Here is a 20059-nt window from a genome sequence, read left to right on the forward strand (position 1 = left end):
TCAAGCTTTGATCATCAGTCTGAATGCTTCTTTGTATTGTGCTGCTTACAAAGTCATTTTACGATAAGTGCTTCGTTGGGGTTTTCCTCTTATCTTATTGTCTTTTTGTTTGTGAGATTACATGTCATCCAGAAAGGGAAATAGTCAACGTCTCAGATTCCTTCTCCATTGGACTGTGGTTCTGAGAAAAAGAATTCCATTAGTCCAGATTCTCCTTTTGAGGAGCATTCTTTTGAGGATACTATTTATTGTATGATGGAATTCTTTAAGTGGGACTGTACTGAGGTTTCTGACATCCAGAAGAAGTATTTTGAACTCCTCCAGATGTAATCCCCCAAGACTTCTGCTTTCCCTCCAGTCCTAGGTGCCCTGTTGGACACTTTTTCAGCATTTTCTCAGGCTTCTGATTCCCTACCTCCAGCCCATAAAAAGCCTAACTTGTTTTATAAGGTGCCGGACTATTGTAAGCTTCTCTACAAATGTCCTTCTGCTGACCTGTCTGCTGTATCCTTTTCTTCGAACTTACCTTACAAACTCTTGCCTTCTACTAATTGCTTCCTTCTGATAAGGACAGTAAGGCCTTGGAGCAGCTGGGCAAAATTGTGTATATTGCTGCTACCCTAGCCTTTCTGGCTATTAATTATCAGACCCATATGACCAGGTCTTTCTCAGGACTATCAGATTATTTCTGACCTTCCTGATTCTGAGGGGAAGTTTTCGGCCATCTTTTTGTTGGGATCCTCTTCTCCAGTGGCTCCCCATTCTATTACATGTAATTATGATGCAGATGATGCTTCTTCTAGAGCTGCTGCCTTTGGTTCTGTGTTGAGGCATTACACTTGGCTTCAACTGCAGCCTTTGCCTGACTATATTAAGGCTAAATTGATGGATGCTTCCCTTGATAATAAAAATCTTTTTGGTTCTGCAGCAGCTGAGCTTTTTAAGTCCCTGCAGGAGAAGGGAAAGGCCTTACAGGAACTGAAGCTTATTTTTGTTTACCATATTCGTAAATTTCAGAGGAATTATCCCTCAAAGCCTGTCTTTGTTCACAGACAGTCTCATTCTTCTCCCAAAGGTAAGAAGGGCTCTAGACGGGCTCCTCCAGCTAAGTCTACTCAGACTCCTACTACTCAGAAGCATTCTTTTCAGACAAGCTAGGTTCTGTCTGACTATCTTCTTTCCTCCAAGCCAGGTTCTGTCTGACTATCTTCTTTCTTCCATCCTAAGTCGGGTCATGTTTCCCTGTCTCTTCCGAATTGGTTGAGGATCATTCAGGATTCTTGGGTTCTGTCCATATGTCAGGGATAACTAGAAAGTGCTGAACAAATGGCTGGAAACAAGACTGTATCCAAAATGTTTTTGTTAAAACTCAGTTAAGTGCTTTTGTTCCTTTAACACTTAACTGGAACTTCATCAGAACTAATGTAGACACATAGAGAAACATTTAAATACAGTTTTACAAAATCACATGACCCCACCAAATCAAGCTAATTAAAATTAATGAGTTGAAAACATTATCTACAAGTGTTACTCAATTAGCTAAATATTTCAACTTCAAAGTAGAAGAAACAGAGACAGAATCATTTAGCCCGGGGAAACTTGTAGCATCTAATTTCATATGCCACTTTAATTCACACTTGGTTAAAGGTTCATCTACTACATAAGCCCAGGGATCATTCACTATCTGATCTAAAACAACAAAATTAAAACCATGGTCTGCATTGTATTCAATATGTCAAAATAGGGCATTCGTCTTTTTGCGATTCCTAATGTCTGCAGCATGCTCATATACCCTATTTCTTAACCTCCTACTAGTCATTCCAATGTAAAATGCCACCATAACACACAACAAGCCAAGTATGCTACCTGGCTCAAATCACAAGAAAAGTGACCAGTAACCTTTAAAAGTAACCCTTTCACTGAAAAAGTGCCACCTGTTTTGATTCAATATAGAACTACATGTTTTAATAGATGCAAAAATGTTTTGATAATTGGTCTAAAATTGTTCAATTAAAAGGTCATTAGTTATAGAATTATTTAAAACATTAGTTTCTTTGGATAAACAGTTTATTTCCAAATCATTGTATTTAACCATAACCCTCACAAGGTCTAAACCATCTTTATCAAATACCTGTAGCAGCTCCTTATGATATTCTGAAACCGGAAAAACCCCATTCGGAAATCGCCAAAAATGGAGCTCGTTAGGAACTGGTTATTTTGTAGATAGTTCAGCAAGTAAGTGCTGTCTAACTGCAGTTTTTAAAGGTTAAAATTTTCTTCTCAAATACATTTAATTTTTCTCTCAGAACAGGGCTATTGTAAAAAAAAAAAACTGTTCCAAAGAAGATTGATATGTTTAAATATGGCCATTGTAGTCAATGTAAATACATTAAAACTGGTGATACTTTTTCAGTGAAACCGTTACTTTTCAAGGTTAGTGGCCACTTTTCTTGTGATTGAGCTGGGTAGTATACTTGGCTTGATGTGATTCATGTCCAGCATTTTACGTTGGAATGACTAGTAGGAGGTTAAGAAATAGGGTGTATGAGCATAATCATAAAAAGACCAGTGCCCTATTTCAACATATTGAATACAATACAGAGCATGTTTTTAATTTTGTAGTTTTAGATCAGATAGTGAATGATCCCCAGGGTTATGTAGTAGACGAACATTTAGCCAAGAGAGAATTAAAGTGGCAAATGAGATTAGATGCTACATGTTTCCTTAGGGTAAATTATTCTGCCTCTGTTTATTATATTTTGAAGCTAAAACATTTAGTTAATTGATTAACAATTGTAGTAAAAGTTTTCAATTCATTATTTTTAATTAGCTTCATTTGGTGGGGTCATGTGATTTTTTTTAAAATTGTATTTAAAAGTTTCTTTATGTGTCTACATTAGTTTTGATGAAGTTCCAGTAAGTGTTAAAGGAACAAAAGCACTTAACTGAGTTTTAACAACATTTTGGATAGAATCTTGTTTCTAGCCATTTGTTCAGCACTGCAGGAATGTTTCTGGTTATATTGTTTGTTTTTCCTGTCAAATTCTTTTGGTTTGGGATCTTTCAGGGATACTTCATGGTGTGGAAAGCCCTTCCTTCTTTTCTAGGCATTTATCAACCTCCTCAGGAACAGCTGCTCTTTTTTTCTTTATGAACTTCAGTTTTGTCTCAAGGCACCGTCCAAGCATTTTCACCTCCTCAGGGGAGAAGGAGATTTATTCCAGAATGTTTTTGGTTACCAGGAAAGAAGGCACCTGGAGGCCTGTTCTGGACCTTTCTTCAGATTCTGTTTCTTCTTCTTCTTCTTCTACCTCAGGCATTCCTGGTCTTTCTGGATCTCAAGGATGCCTATCTTCACATCCCGATTCATCCCCTTTCAGGAAATATTTGTGCTTCTCTGTTTCTTCCTTGCATTTTCATTTCTCTGCTTTGCCCTTTGGCCTCATTACTGCACCAAGTGTCTTCACCATATGCCATGCTGCTGTGATTGCCTTTTGCTGGATGAAGGGTTACAGATCTTTCCTTACTTATACAACATGTTCATTCAGGCTTCCTCCCCAGAGACCTTACTTCAACATCTTCACTATGCTTTTTGCCTCCTGCAGAGCATATGGTTTATGATAAAATTCCAGAAATCCTTTCTGACTCTTTCTCAGGATCATGTTTTTCTAGGTTGCAGACTCCAGACCATTTGTATGCTGGCTTCCCTGCCACAACCCAAGGCTTTTACTCTGATTGCCTTTTTTCATTCCCTTCATCCTCAGGTCTCAGTTACAACCATGGAATTTCTAAGGGCTCCTGGTTTCATAGCTTCAACCATTCCTGTGCTTACCTCTAGCAAGACTGCATATGAGGAAACTACAGTGGCTCCTAAAGCCAGTAAGGCTCCAGCGCTGTCATCCCTTAAACTTTCTGGTCCCTCTTCTTTCATGCCTGAAACTAGAGCTTCACTTGTGGATTCATCAGCTGTCTCTCAACCCAGGACTTTTTTCAGCCCCAAGAACCCTCTTGGGTACTCTTTTCAGATGCCTTGGATGTGATTTGGGATGCTTTTTTTGGCACTCTCAAGGTTCAGGGTCTTTGATCCATTCATCAGTGGGCAAACCATATCAACATCAAGGAGATAAAAGCTCTCCTCCTTGCTCTTCAGGCTTTTCATACTCTCCTGCTTCCAGGGCCTGTCAAAATCTTTACAGATATTTAAAGAGTGATGTGGTACATCAACAAGCAAGGAGGGACACAGTCCTAACTTCTGTGCAGACTAGCTCTTCAAGTCTGAGATCTGGCTGTCCAATGTAAGGTAACTCTTTAGGCTATTTATATTCCTTCAGAACAAAACATTGTGGCAGACTCTCTGAATAGGTCCATAACACAGGCTCACAAATGGATGCTTCACAGTGATGCGTTTCTGGTCATTGTCAACCAGTGGGTACTCCTCAGGTAGATCTTTTTGCCTCCCCTCTGAACAGACAACTTCCTCTTTTTTGCACTAGAGTCTCAAGTCCTCTGGCATGGAAGGGGATATTTCTCTACACCTTCCCTTCCTCTTATACAAAGTATCCTTTTCAAGACAAAGCAGGACTCCCCAAAAATCTTGCTGATGACTCCCTTTTGACCCAGACAGCATTGGTTCCCTCATCGTCTGCACCTAGCCAAAGGCAATCAGCACAAGTAACATCATAGGGTGGACCTACTCACACAAGACAAGGAGTCTGTTATCCATCCTCACTTGTCCACTCTTCACCTGACACTGTTGGTGATAGGGTTTTGATACATTTTAGGCACCTTTTTTTCTGAGGACATGCTTTGGGTTTTGCAGGAGGCCGGGAAACCCACTACCTGGAAATCCTGTGTATCCAAATGGATCCACTTACTGTGGAAATTCCTGTGGGTTCTCTCTTATTTGTATGACTTGCTTCATTCTGGGTTGGCATGTTCTTCAGTTAAAGCTCACCTTTCAGCTATTTCTTTTTATCTGCCTTTGTCGCCTCCTCTTGCCTCTAGGTTTGAGGTCAAACAATTTCTAAAAGGCATCCTTCATATTTGACCTCCCAGGAAACATATTCCTCCTTCCTGGGACCTTCATTTTGTTCGTGAAAAATTGAATCAGGCTTCTTTTGAGCCTACACTTATATCTTCCTTGCAACATTGCACACGGAAGACTGTTATTTTGGCCCTTACTTTTGCTAAGAGAGTATCTGAGTTTCATGCCCGAATGGCTGTTTTCTTCATAGGGTCAGGGTGTCTCTTTGTATTAATCCTTTTTTATGCCCAAGGTGGTTAATGAATTGTGTTTTACAGAGTCTATTAATTTGCCCACATTTTTTCCTTCTCCACAGTCTGCTAGTGAGAAGGTTCTTTGCACTTTTAAGTTGCATAGGGAACGCATTTTATTTCTTTTCATCCTCGATCTTTAGGATGGATCTGATCTTTTCAACAGTTCTGAATGATACGGTTCGAGCCCGCATCTGAAGTCACCATTATTCTTATGCCCTACCAGTATCCCAGGATGCACCACTACCATTATATCCCAGGATGCACCAGGCTAGCCCCCCCTGCGAGCGCTCCTGCCCCCGCGTCTCTAGCTGGCTTTTTTGAGTTGGGCTGGTGTCTTTTCTGTCAGTTTTGCTGTTTTACTTTAAAAATTTGTTCTGCTCGCTTGTTTGTGTTTTTAATGGGATTGATTTTGTACCATTGTGTGTTTAGGTTGTTGTGTGTTTGATTGCCCCCTCCATCCAACACCCCCTCTATCCACCTTAATAATACTTTAACCTTAATCTTAAAATAATTATATAATAGGTTAATTATAATTTTTTTTTTTACAAAGTGTTTGCATAGGATTATTGCAGTATACTTTATATCAGGTAAAAAAATTTAGTGTACTTTCTGGCCAGAGTGACTCCTCTTGTGGTCATTCAAACTCTCAACCCTATGGCTTTGTACTTTAAAAAATGCCAAAAATGTGGTTTAAATGTCTATCACAGTGCGAATGTCTACTCTAGACGCAATTCTCTGTATTGCTTTTGGCAAGAGTCATGCAGTGTGTGCAGGTTTTTTCCTCAAGGGTCCTCAGGAGAGGAAAATAAATTGATTCTTAAGGGGTTAGTTTGAAGAAGCCACCTGAGACCAATATTGATCCAAATTCAATGACTCAGCATCCCCATTCTCCAAAAATTGAAAAGGATATTTTGAAATGCCTTATTGTTGGTGAAGTGATTGTTGTTGGTGCTCCAGACCTCTATTGACTTCTATCCGATACAGGGCGCCATTATCAGGTGAGCCCAAGCGCTCTGGCCAGAAGCCTGCCTCGTCATTGGCTACCAATTTTGTGCTCTGCCCTTTGGTCTCAGACTTGCCCCACAAGTGTTGGAGTGTTGTTTGCAGACGGCTCACCTGAGAGTCTTGATTCCGTGTGTTTCCTAACTATCTCGACTTCTGGCTCCTGACACCACTCAGGGCTCCACTACTGGCGGACAACTCAAGCCCACCATCCTGGGTGTTTCCTAGGGGATTACATTCAATTGGTCAAAGTCTGTCTCTGCCCTCTCTCAACGATAAAAGTTTATAGGAGCAGAGAGAGATAGACAAGATTGATCGCCGTCTTTCTTCCGGCCGAAAGGATCCAACTTTACAGGGCCAAGTTCAGCTCTAATCTCGAGATCCTAAGCCCCTGCCAGGATGGTCCTACAGGATTCCACATCAGGAAGTACCAGCCATGGATGCTCTACAGGCTACTGGCCAACAGCCTTCTTTATGCCTTCCTCCAATTCCACTCCTTCCAAAGTTATTCAAAAAGCTTCTCAACTGGTTGATCTTGATTCTGATGCCCCATATCCCCTGGCCAGATATGGTTTCTTTTACCTGAAAAAGCATGCAGCGATCTATCCGGACTTTTTAGACCCCTGACTTGTTAATGTCCATCAGTCGACATTGGCATCAGTCGTCCTTTCAATCTCTAAAATTGACAGCTTTGCTCCTCCACTTCCAACCTAGTTAGAAGGCACACACTAGACCGAAGTTGGTTCACATTTTTATCTTCGGCCCACAAACCCACCTACCCACAAATTGTACCAGTAAGTGAAAGGTAGCCTGCTTGTTGGGCTCTCAACCAAGGGCTTAGACCCCTATCCCTGCTCCTCCCAGTTTTTGAAATTCTTAACATCCCTGTTTAATCAGATCTTTCTGTCTCAACTATTAAAGTCCAAACTAGCTGCTCTCGAAATTCCATGAAATCCACGGATCCTCTTTGATGAGCAGCAGACTATGCACATCCTGCACCTGCGGATCTTCTTGGTTTGCTTGCTTCATATTAATATCCCCTTTTTTTGAACTGCTGCGCGATTAAAAAAATATCTGTCTTGAAAAACGCATTCTTAGTGGCTATTACCGGCAAGGGAGAGAGTCTCAGCTCTCAAGCCCTGTCTATTAAACCACCGTACTTGATTTTCCCATCGCCTACATTCCTGACTCCCACCCTCCTTCCCCCCTTGCAGCAGATCAGAAGATTGAACGGTTTTGAGCTCCACTGTTTTTATCTTGTTTCATCTGGGCATAAACGCCGAATGGATCGGGATCGGCTCCTCCCCCCATCATCAGAAATAGGCCGAGATGGATCCCAAACATCTGAGTTTAGCTGCTTCCACGCAAACCATTTCTTCATGAATCTCTAAGGCCAGTTACTCTTTTCATGGGAAATGTCTTTCTGCCTCAGTAAAGGCTCATTCTGCCAGGGCTGTTGCTTCCTTTGGTGCTTTTTTTAAAAGACTGGACACCAATTCCATCCTTAAAGCTTCTACTTGGACTTCTGTCCATACCTTTGCTAAGCATTACAGATTGGATGTTGTTTCCAGAGCTAAGCTGGCTTTGCCAGGGCTATACTGCATGGGTTTCTTGAGAGTTCTGCAGGGCCTTCCTCCTCCCAAGTTCCCTCTTGAGCTTTTGTTCTTTCCCTTTTATAAAGAATACTGTAATAGTGATATGGAAAGATATAGTACAGTTGTGTAAAAATTACAGATATCTTTTTCCATGAACTTCTGTCTACAAAGTACGTTGTGTAGTTGTGTAAAATCTTACCATAACAGTAGATGTCCTTCTCTTCACTGTTTCAGTATTTGCCCCCCCCCTTTTCTGTTTTCCTTCTGGATGCACATGCTGCTCCTCCTCTTCTTGGACTGTTATTCCTCCTGGAGCTATTCAGTTCTGAGGTATGTATGCCCATATGTCACGTTTAAGTCCGTAAAATCCTAAAGCTTTGGTATACTGGCCGGACATTGGGCTACCCTAGGCAGGGAATGCCTTTAGTAAAGAACAATGCAACTGTGAAGAGAAGGCCATCTACTGTTATGGTAAGATTTACACGAATGTACTTTGTAGTCAGAAGTTCATGGAAAAAGATGTCCGGCAAAGAAAGGGAAAGATTAAAGATGAATTACTTTGAAAATCAGAGACTGTAATATGAGTTGCATTTTGTGGGTGATGGGGTAGATAGTAAGTTTTGGCAAGGACTTGGTCAGTAGTGTTGTTTCTGTGGTGATAGTGAACCTGCAGTTGTTTGTTTAGATGACAGTTTTTCTTGAGGCAGATGCTACCAGAGTCTGCCCATATTTGAGTTGAGTGAGAAGCACCCATTCTCCAGTGGCTGTGCTTGCTTGTGGGGATAGAAAGTGGGAAATCTTGGAGGTACAAAACAGGTTTGAGTTGAATTTTGATTTTGTAAGTTGTATGGACTGACAATGCTCCTTGTAACATTTTTGGTTTTGTGTGTAAGAAGTTATAATCCTTTATAGTTCAAGTTAAGCTTTATTGTTTTGCAGGATTTATTTGATATGAAAAGTAAAAGACATTAGATTCTGTATGGGAAGCCAAACTCTTTAAAATCAGAGACATGCTAAATTTGAATGTTTAAAGGATAAAAAAATAAGACAGTGGGAGTCCATATGCCTTCGAGGAATACCTAGAACATACATTTAACTTTATCTGCCCTGTTATGTTGATGCTTGAACCCAAACCAGTTGCAAATTGCAATGAAGTTTATAAATGTGTTGATGTGGTTTTACAAAGGCGTGGAAGAAATCTGGAAATTTCTAGCTTGGAGAAATTGATCCATTAGTTGGTGAATCCCTGAAACAAAGACTAGATTTTTGGCAGTGAGAGAGACATTAATTTTCAGGAAGAAAGGATTAAAGAATTTGAATTGGGTTAGGAGGGATTGTTTTGTATGGTAAGAAATAAGATCTTAGCTTCCTTGGAAGATTGAGATTTAAAAAGAAAACTTTGATTGAAAATGTGAACTCTGTGGGTATGAAGAAAAGGAAGAGGTAGAGTGAAAGGAGTAAGGGGAATTGAGTCAGCAGAGATGGAGTGAGAAGTCACTCTAGATTCCATAACTGTAATGATCCATAGATGTTATCCATTAGGTCTGAAGTAGAGGAGGTCGTATTGTACACTGGAGCTTCTTATAGCTGTTGTTCATTAGGTGTGATGAAGAGGAGGTGGTATTGTACATTGGAGCTAGTGAAGTTCCGTAGTTGTTATCCATTAGGTGTGAAGAAGAGGAGGTAGTATTATACATTGGATCTAGTGGTATTCCCATAGCTGATATCCATTAGTTGTGAACAAGAAGAGGTGATACTCTTGCTCCCAGTGTTAGCCTGGTAATTATCATTTTGTATCAGTAAGTGTTAGGAGCTGAATTGATGCATATGACTTCTACTTTAAGAGATTTCTTGATCAGAGTGAGTGACCAACCACCTAGTTCTGGTCTTTGTGGTCACTTCCCGAGAACTGAAAATTATCAGGAAACCACAATGTAATTAATGGAAAGGTTATTTACACCTATTCTCAAATTTTCAGCTGAGCAAGTAAGAGTACTGAATAATGCTGAAGCTTCTGTTATCTTTCACTGAAATGCAGCTTTCATCATAAACAAATCAGTGTAGACTTAATGTAGAGTATACATCTATTGCAACTGCTTGTTGCTTCCCACACCGTCCAAACCCAGTTACATAAGTGATAACACCTGTGCCCATTACCTTGTTATTCCAAGTAAGAAAGAACTGCTGATATTGTTTAGATTGCGTATAAGAACTAATTATTGACATTGATGACCATTAAAGGTTTTTCTCATAGGATCATAGGAAGTTACTACGCTAATGGTCCTAGGGAACCTACAAGCCTAGCCAAGTTCTGCCCTTGTTTCCACAATCAGCACCTATTGCACGTATCCAAGAAAGACATAGGTGGAACCCCCGGTGTGAACTTATGGTTACCAATCCAGTCTTCCAGACTGTGCTTGAAGAGGGCCAAAGTGGTGCTCTGCTTGACATGAATTGGGAATCTGTTCCACAAATGCGGTAACCTCTGGGAGACAAACTTTTTCCTCCAGCAGGTTCTATTAATGTCACATATTAGGTTAAGGTCTTTAGAGTGAGTAAGCCTTGAGATATGCAGCATTTCAAATAAAGCAGAGTCAAAAATTGCCTTATACACAAGGCAGAGATCACCTGTGAGTAGTTTACATGAAACGGAGTAAAGTGACAGTGATTTCAGCCCATCCACATAGGACAGATGTTGAATACCTTGAATTCTCCTTGTGAGGTGCCTGGAAAGGTCCATACCAAAAGGGGCATTCTACTCGGTTATTGGCCTGATGAGGGAAAAGTACAGGGAGGTTCTAACTTCATTTTTCCTGGAGACAATGCCCTTACTTATGAGATAAGCAATATAGAATGGCCTTCTTACCACTGTGGAGACATGGTGATCAAAGGTAAGGTTGCTGTCAACCAGTGTCCCCAGGTCTTTTACCACTAAGTGAATGCCTAGGGCGTTTCTATTGCAGGAACATCGCTGTTACTGAAAGGGATGATAATACATTTTTTGCACTGAGTTTAAGGCCGTGATTGTGGCACCAATCATTTGTTAGTGTAAGACCCTCTTGTAAGATATTGACATTGTTTGGGGATTCTCTAACCACTCCCGGTTTGCAGTTGTCAGTAAACTTTGTCAGCCACAGACCATTAGTTTTTGCTTGTACTTTGGCGAAATAGATTCTGAACAGTAGAGGTCTCAGGACTGATCCCTGTGGAACACACTTAGTTACGGGTATGGGTCTGCTGTTGAAGGTGGATTCCCATATTTTGACTGTATGAGTTCTGTCAGTGAACCACTTAGCAACCCACCTAACGATATAAGGATTGATACCTAGCTGAGTGAGTTTGTCAATCATGCCTGAGTGGGGAACCGTGTTAAAAGCCTTGGCCAAGTCCAGGTAGGCTGTAAGCAGTTTTCTCTTCGTCCAGGGCTCTGGTGACTGTCTCAATGAAGTCCACCAGGTTTAGCAGGCATGATCTCCCTTTGACAAATCCAGACTGAATAGGGTCAAGTGTTTGATGATTACCTATATCTTTGTTGATAAGTTCCATGATGATTCACTCCATGGCCTTGCAGGTAAGACTAGTCTGGCTAATAGGTGTATAGTTCCCTGAGGTCAGTAGAAGCACCACCCTTGTGCAAGAGGATACTGGTGGCCATTTTCCATTCAGCTGGGATGACGCAGGTGCTTAAACTGTGATTGAAAAGACTACCCAATGGTGTTGTTAAATTTTGTTGGAACCCATGTAGGACACAGTATGGGATGTTATCAGGTCCCAAAGATGCTGTGTATTTGGCCTTAGAGAGGGCATTTACAACCTGCTCTCTATAGATACAAGATGGGGGACAGGTGGAAGGAATGCCATGGACTATATGTGGTGGGGACAGGGGAGTGAAGTTTTTACAGAACCTATCGACTAACAGGTTTGCTGTGTCTACAGGCTCAGTGTATGTGGTATCATTAACTGCCAGTTCGGAGCAAATTTGGGTCTTACCTTTTAGGCTACGGATGTCCTTAGTTGAGGATGCTAATTTGGATTCATAGTTTGTTTGGAGGACTTCACAAGAAGTCTTATTTGCTTGTTTAAGCTGAGGAGAGAGTGCTTCCAGTTTAGGGAATTCTCCCTCTTAATTTGGAAATTTCTTCCTCTTATTGTAAAGCCTGTTAATGGCAGTTGTCCTCCAGACAGGTTTGCTCTTCATTGAAGAGAGTGTTTTGGTCCTATCAGGTATGGCCACATCAATGCAGTTATACAGGTGTTTGAAAAAGCATCGGTGTAGGACTCAGCATAGTTGCCAGTTGTATCTGAGATGGGAGGAGCAATGAAGCTATTTATGCCATCCTTTAGAAGGATATAATCTGCTTTGGAGAAGTTTTTTAGTTTAGTTGCTGGGGGGGCATTGTGATAGTTTCTTTGAATGAGACTGATTTGTGGTCAGATCTGACAAGGGTGTTGCAGTGGTCCCCATTATTGGTAAGCACCTGATCCAAGATGCTGACACCCCTAGTTGGGGTGTCCACCAGCTGGTCCAGGGCATTGGAGTGTCCACCAACTGGTCCAGGGCGTTGGAGTTAATGAACTCGAGGAACCTTTGGACAAGTGAGTTTAAGCACAAATAATTTACCCAGTCAATGGATAGGTAATTAAAATCACCCAGAACTATGGTGTTCAGCTATTTCTTGATGGATTCCCGTAGATCCAAGTAGTGGAGTGGGTGTCTTGATTCATGGGGGGCTCCTGTAGTTGGCAGTGACTTGAATAGGTGTCCTACCAACAGTTAGTTGCACCTAAAGTGTCTCCAGGGAATCATATTATTTAACCAACTGGAGGTGCATTTATCTTTAATGAATATTGATACACACTGTCTCCTTTAGTTTTCACACCCTCCGTTCGTGGTCTGTACATGTGGTAGGAGGTATAACCTGGTATGATTGGGGTGGTCTCCACTGCCTTGATCCATGTCTCCATGACTGCACAGATGTCAGTGTCTTCCAGTGGTAGGACTGCTTCCAATGAGTGCAATTTCATGCTAAGACTCCTGTCATTTAGCAGCATAGCCTTGAGGTTGTTTTTTGATGAAATTTTTACATCAGGAATTTTGTGCTTGTGACATTGCCCTAAAAAGGCACTATGGTGGTGGCAAGAGCCTTTGCCAGTAGCTGAAATCTCAGGGGTGACAGATGAAGACCATCTCTGGCAAAGCATCGAAGTCTACTGATCATGTCATCCCAGGCTGACAGAAACTGGATTCCCTTAGAATGACTCCAGAAACTAAGCCAGTTATTGAAGTCAATGATTTTCTGTTTGTGTTGTGCTGTCATCCTAAGCAAGGGTAAAATGCTGCTTAATGCTAGGGACATACCTACCTGTGACACATAATCAGAGAGCTCAGTCATGTCTTTCCTCATGTAGTCCAGGAAGGTATGTCGCAAGTCATTCACACCAACGTGTACTATAACATAATCATAACAGTACTTATTGAAGGGAGACTTGAGTGCCTGTGTGATCTGATGAATCCTGGTACTAGAAAGACAGCTGACCATGACTTTCTCCTTGTTCAGCTTGGTGAGGGGGACATCTATGTGTCTCACTATAAAGTCTCCTATGACTAAGATATTTGGAGTGGATGTGCATTGCCTAATGGACTTTGATGGTGAGACACTTGTGCTTGTGTCATTGTGTGCATTGTGTGTTTTGGGTGGTTTAGTATGTATATGTTTTGGAGGTTCTCTGGTGTTTAGGTAGATCTTTTGAGACTACCTTTGTATATGTTAGTGTATCTGTATGTTGTGTGTCATGAGTAGGAGTTGTCGTAGGTGGACTAACAACCCACTCTGTACTACTGCCTGTTGTGTGAGAGCTGTGATTCCAGATTCATGATGTAGATGCATCTCTCACAAATGGTATAGGAATGATTTAGAAGTAGGGGGTTGTCAGTGTACATGAGGCAGTTGCTACACTGCCTCAAGTAGACCCATGTCAATCAGGATGGTAGGTGAAAAGGAGGGAAACTGACAGTTCATGGTCCTACAAATGATCTTGGTCTAGCTATAACAGTTGCAGAGCGAATACAGCAGGGGCAGGTATTAGTATATTTAGTCATGAAGAGCTGTGGTTTAGGTAATATTTGTGAGGCTAGAGAGCAAGTGTCTATAACCGGCAATCCCTCCGCAAAGTGCGCAATGTGCAAACATGCATGGACCGGTTCAAACAGAGGCTTATTAAAGTAGAAAAACAGGAATTAGCCAAAGTTCAAATTATCCAATCAAAACACCCTAAACAGAGCCCGGCAACAGTAACTCTAGCTAGATCAGTCCATACTGTGCCTTCTTCCCACAAGGGCACAGAGAGGGCCTCTCCAGACTAAAGATTTACTGTTTTACAAGCTCCAAAGATCAGAAATTGTACTAGATTCAGCAAAAACTTGAACCTAGTCTATGCTAGTGTTTTGCAAGTGCAGCAAGCAAGTAAAATGAACAAGCAAGCAGATGAACAATAATTACAGTTGTAAGAAGAATTCAATTAGCAGACAATCTAAAAAATGCGGTAAAATGCAGTTGCACAGTTTAAACAAACATATGCAGCAAATATTGTTTTAGTTAATCAGAAAGTGCAGAAAACAGTTGAAAATATGCACTTATCTTTTGTAGTCTCTCAGCAGATGTTTGGAACTTTGAACTTTGGCTGTCTCTCATTAAAATATTGTAGACAATGGGATACAAGTTCAGCTTAACTAATTGTTTAGTGTGCAACATAGACCACTAACTTTATAAATCATGTGTAATTCCTTTTGATTACATTCATTCTGTTTTCATTATCATTATATTAGAATAAAGGCAAAATGATAAACCGTATTCTTTGTCTGGATGGATAAGAACGAGAAGCATCATGTCTTTAATAATTATTGGTGAGATTTTATGCTTTATATTTCTCATTAAACTTTATGATCCTTTACAGATTGTTTGTACCCGAGACTAAAATGAAAATGATTTGTTTTGTATATATCTAAAGTCCTTATATGTGCCCAATGCTGACAATATTACTCACTACACAATGATAGTGCACATTTTCCATCTCAAAATGTAAAGCAGCACATTCAAAGAAGTTAGTCTGAATTGATCGAACAAGCTAACTTGAATGGGTCATCCAGCTGAGATTGAAGAACCCTGTGATTACTTATTATGGTAGAAAGCGAGTTAGATTTTGTCTTATCAACCAAATGCTGGTATATATTAGCATTGCAGTCACAAACAAATAAATAGGGCCCAAAACTGAGCCTTGTTGGACTCCTATTATCATTGGCTTATATAGTGAGAATTTCCTAATCTGATGCAAAATGGTCTATTGTCAAGCAGTATAAATTTTGTATGTTTGTGTGGATTTGCAGTGCCCTATAGAGTAGCAAATACTTAGAAAGTATTTTTCTCTGTAGAACAGCCCATAAAACTATAACCTGTAAAGCAGCAATATAGCGCAAATATCTTGTGCACCATCACGTTTACAGCATCTAGTTGAACGTTGAGTGGCAATACCTACATACTTACTAGAATTCAGTATTGTGTTAACAATTAAGTTAGTAGAATTTAATACTGTTAAACATAATCTGCCCCAATAAAGCATCATTATTAGTGTGCACAAACAAAGTATCCTTAATAGCCCCAATAAAGCATCATTATTAGTGTGCACAAACAAAGTATCATTAATAGCCTTCTAGCCTCAGTACACCCCCCTTGTAGCTCACAAATCAAATGACTGGATAGTATAGATATGCAGTTTCCTAACTTCTGTGTAGCCAGCTTGGTGGATATGGGCATCTTGAGACAATGTAGAAGTTGTCTCATGTTTTCTGACAACTACTTAATCCTTAAAGAATCAGACACGTTATGCAAGAGGTGTACTTACTTACTCAATGAGACTGGAGGCTAAACTCTCACATACAAGTCCACATCAGGTTGTCAAAACCACACATACAACACACACAGACTAATGTATACTGAAAACTTGAAAGCAAGCTTCTTAAACAACAAAGATCACCAAGACCACCTGCTTTCAAAGCTATGCCAAAGCAAGCCCAAAGACACTCAGAAAAAAACAACACATAATACCACACGTACTGTCACTCTCAGTGGAGCGCCAAACACTAAGCCTCGAAGGCACGTAAACACACTTCCCAAGACTCTCATCATAAGGGCCTCCATTATAAGATGTATTGATGCCCATCTAATCAGGCTGAACAAGGAGAAGATAACTATTAGTTGCTTCTCTGGAGCCAGGATCTGCCAAATCACACATGCACTGAAGTAATTTTGCCACAGTTACCAGTATGATTCCGTCATAGTCCATGTAGGCATAAATGACCTGAGATGTACATCCTATATATGGAGAGAAGCATTATGGAGCTTTCAGACAATGTGTCTCAGGCTGCTATGAGCCTGGAACTGAGCAGCATTATTACCATCATCTAAGATGATGCCATGCTATGAGCAATAAGTAATTGATTTCAGCTGGCTGTCTTTCTGGTGTCATTCTAAGGAGATCCAATATTTGTCAGCTTGAGAAGACATGGTCAACAGACCACATTGCTTTGCCAAGGATGGTCTGCACCTTTCCCGTCTAGGCTTCCAATACTGGCCAAGGCTTTGTCCATTCCTGTAGTGCTTTTTTAGGCAGTACCAAACTGACAGACCTGTCAACATAGTAAAATCAACTCAACAAAACCTTTAGGTGTTACTGCTCAGTGCTAGGAGCCTAAATAAAAAACTACACTAGTTCCAAGCCCATCTCACACTAGTGAATATAGATTTCTGTGCAGTTACCAAGACATGGTTAAAGTATGAGAGAGAACTCCAGACGTACAAGATTTCAGTGCCTTCCACATTTTTAGACCAGTAGCTGCACAGGCAAGGGCTAAATGTGGAGGTGTCTCGATATACATCAGTAACCAGCATACCTCTATGGTAGTCAAACAGGATGACGTGCTGGAGTTCCTCCTTGTTCAGATCACCATTGACATCCCATATCATGTCCTAGCCAGCTGTATGTCACCCTATGTCCTAAAAAACTCACAATGCATACTTGGACCTACTGGAGGCACTTAGCATCCAACCTAACACCCTACTTATGGAAGACATTAATTACCCCTCTATAGATTGGGACTCCTACACAGCCTCAAATCTACGCACAAAGATTCCTGGAATTCATAAATAGATACACCCTTGACCAAATAGTGAATACGTCTACTAGAGACTTCAGTATAGTGAACCTCATGCTTTCAAATATGGGAAAATGTTGCACCCCCCCCCCCCCCCATGCCCCCATGTGTTGTCCTCCCTGGTAAGGGCTGACAATAAAGCTGTTTCCTTCAAACTCAGTCCATAATCCCATAAAAGCCAGCAACATTTAGGAACTATTCCAAGCAAATTGCCTGTTTTTAAGTGATGGTTTGTCAAAATTCAGTGCCCCTCCAAACCCCAAGAACACATTGGGCTATGTTGAATTGCTCTCCTAAACTCTATACAGCCATGTCAGTGGTTGCATAGAGGCTGCTGTACTTACCAGAAGTAAGCCCAAAACTAGTCCCAGAAACAAACCACTCTGGTATCCCCAATTAAACAAGATATACAACAAAAGGAAAAAGTTATGGCAAAAATCAAGAAGGGTAATTTGCATAAAGATAAAAACTCTCTCATCAAAGTAAATAAGCAACTAAGAGGGCTAATTAGGTCAAGCAAAGCTATATTTGAGGTTAAAATATTCTCCCAAGTGAAAGATAACCTCAAGGCGTTCTACAGCTATGTCAGAAACCTCAAGGGCAGTACACACAGCAATGTGCTGAACTGATGGTTAATGGTGCCATATTCACTAAACCTGGCGATGTAGTGAACCTGTAAGTGGACAGGTTCAATTCCAACTTTACTTCCCCCACCATCCCCCAATAATACCCTTAAACATAACTCTTCCAACCATAACTAAGGCAGTGGATGAGGGGAAAACGGTGCATACTGCCTACCTAGACCTGGCTGAAGCATTTGATACAATACCTCCACTCGAGCATTGTTAACATACTTACAGAACTAGGTATAAACCCCTTTATAACATGCTGGATAGCTAGCTGGCTCACTGATATGACCCAGGAGGTTAGAATCTGTGAGGCTGCCTCCACAAAGAGGCCAGTTACGAGTGGGTTCCCCCCAGGGCTGTGTGCTAGGCCCACTGCTGTTTGGCATCTACTTCTCGGATGTCAAATCCAATGTCAAAGGCTTCTGGCTAGCCATGTTTGCAGATGATTGCAAACTGGGTGCAGTCATTAAATCCCCCCAAGATGAGAACACCCTTCAGGCTGGAGTAATACAGACAAATGCTTAGCTCCAAAGCCATAGCTTAAAATTCAGGAAATGCATTGTAGTACCTTTTTTAAGTCTGCTACTCCAGGTAACTATGTCATCAATAAAATGCCCTTATTGGTTGATTCATTAGTCAGGGATCTGGAAACTCATGTAGATGGACACATGTTGGTTGAAAGCTAGGTTACTAAGGTAGTAAGAAAATCCTTCCTTGTTGCTCAACTTATAAGCAAGGACATGGCATCTAGGTCTAGAGAGGTCATCATGCCACTGTACCTCCACCCTTATCAGGCCCATCGTAGAATATAATGCTCCCTTTAGTACATACCTGACCAGGCACATGCAACATTTGGAACATCCACAAAGGTTCCTTACTAAAAGAATACAGGGAGTAAACACAATGTCCTAGGCTGATGGCCTCAGTGCCCTGTCTCTCTGCTTTGTATCATATAGACTTCTGAGAGATGATCTTTGCTTGGCATACAAGACATCCCTGGACCCCATTTTGATGAGTCTTTTGGACATCTGCAAAACAAACAGCATCACAATTACTAGTTTAAAATATGTCAGTTTTGCTTGTAACATAAATAGGACATTTGGAGAGAAAGATATATTTTTCAGAGAATTCCAGTTCTCTTGAACAGGCTTTCCCTATCCATGTGTAGCAGAGTTTCTACCTACCCCTATTTGAGTGCAATTTGAACCAATGGACGGGTAATCGGTAATTCACCCCTGGTCAGGCTCCTTTGTTTTGATCAGCCCCTATAAGTTAAATATAAATCAAATTTGTGTGTCACATTTGGTTAGCATGGCTCTGCTTTTAAGGGCTGTAATGGTCATTAGCCTAGTATACACCTATTAACCTGTTCAGTGATCCATGTAACAGCGTATTGCCTGAATTTGTGGTATATTAATTGAGATACGACACTGAAATGTATTGACTGAGATATTTGGACTGTACTTCTGCAAATTTTAAATATTCTGGTCATGGACTTTCAACATGCTGTTTATAGGTCTTCCCCTGTCATTATGTACTTCTATCCTGAAAGGTGATTTCACGTATTACAATTAAAATTACCCTTCAGGATAAAATTGCACTCTGACTGTATTTGGATGTATAATGTATAATGTGTGTTCTTAAAGTCTGATTTAGAATACTGATAATTTTTAAAAGTACTATCCAGAATTATTGGTGTTTACCAAAATTATTATTTGGCAAACGCTTCCTCATAAATTAGTTTTTTGATATTTTTGCTTGAATTTGTAGTATCATTTATGAGGCCATCTTACAAAATCGGCACTGCCATATTGCAGAGTTGCTGTGAAAGCTGATTTTGCAGACTGATCTGTGATATCACCCCTTGGACTGGATTTGTACACTGGTACTATCATAGTTCCTGAAGTTGAATACTAGCATAGGCATTCTGAAAAAAATCCTGAACAAAATTAATTGCTAGGTCAGAATATTTAAAGTTTGCAGAACTACTGTCTAAATATCTCAGTCAGTACATTTCAGAGTCGTATCTGAATTAATACTCTGTATTGTGTTATTCCATATTATATATTGTTTGATCTGTGTGGAGCTTTTCTCCCAGGGCCTCCACTGAAAATGGGTTCACCTAAGCCCAGTGGCCCTCCCAGTAAACAAATGTAAATAAGTAAATAGTGTTACAAACCTAAAGTAAATTTTGTGTATATAACCTCAAACATAGGGAATTTGTATGTCTGTAATGGTGGCCTAGGAGGATGAAGCCCAGACTACAGGCCGGGTGATCTGAGTTTCGCTAGTAACTTAATACCTTGATGATGCAGGTTGAGAGGATAACTGTGCTTGTCCTGGGGGAA

General features: G+C 40.7%; 1 protein-coding gene across 1 annotated transcript in view; it reads left to right on the forward strand.

The window, feature by feature from the left end:
• Nucleotides 1–20059, forward strand: part of ERI3 (ERI1 exoribonuclease family member 3) — a 3093638-nt gene that overhangs the window by 624458 nt on the left and 2449121 nt on the right. The window lies entirely within an intron of this gene.

The sequence above is a fragment of the Protopterus annectens genome, chromosome 10.part0 (genome assembly GCF_019279795.1).
Source record: "Protopterus annectens isolate FY-2018-M chromosome 10.part0, PAN1.0, whole genome shotgun sequence".
NCBI lineage: Eukaryota > Metazoa > Chordata > Ceratodontiformes > Protopteridae > Protopterus > Protopterus annectens.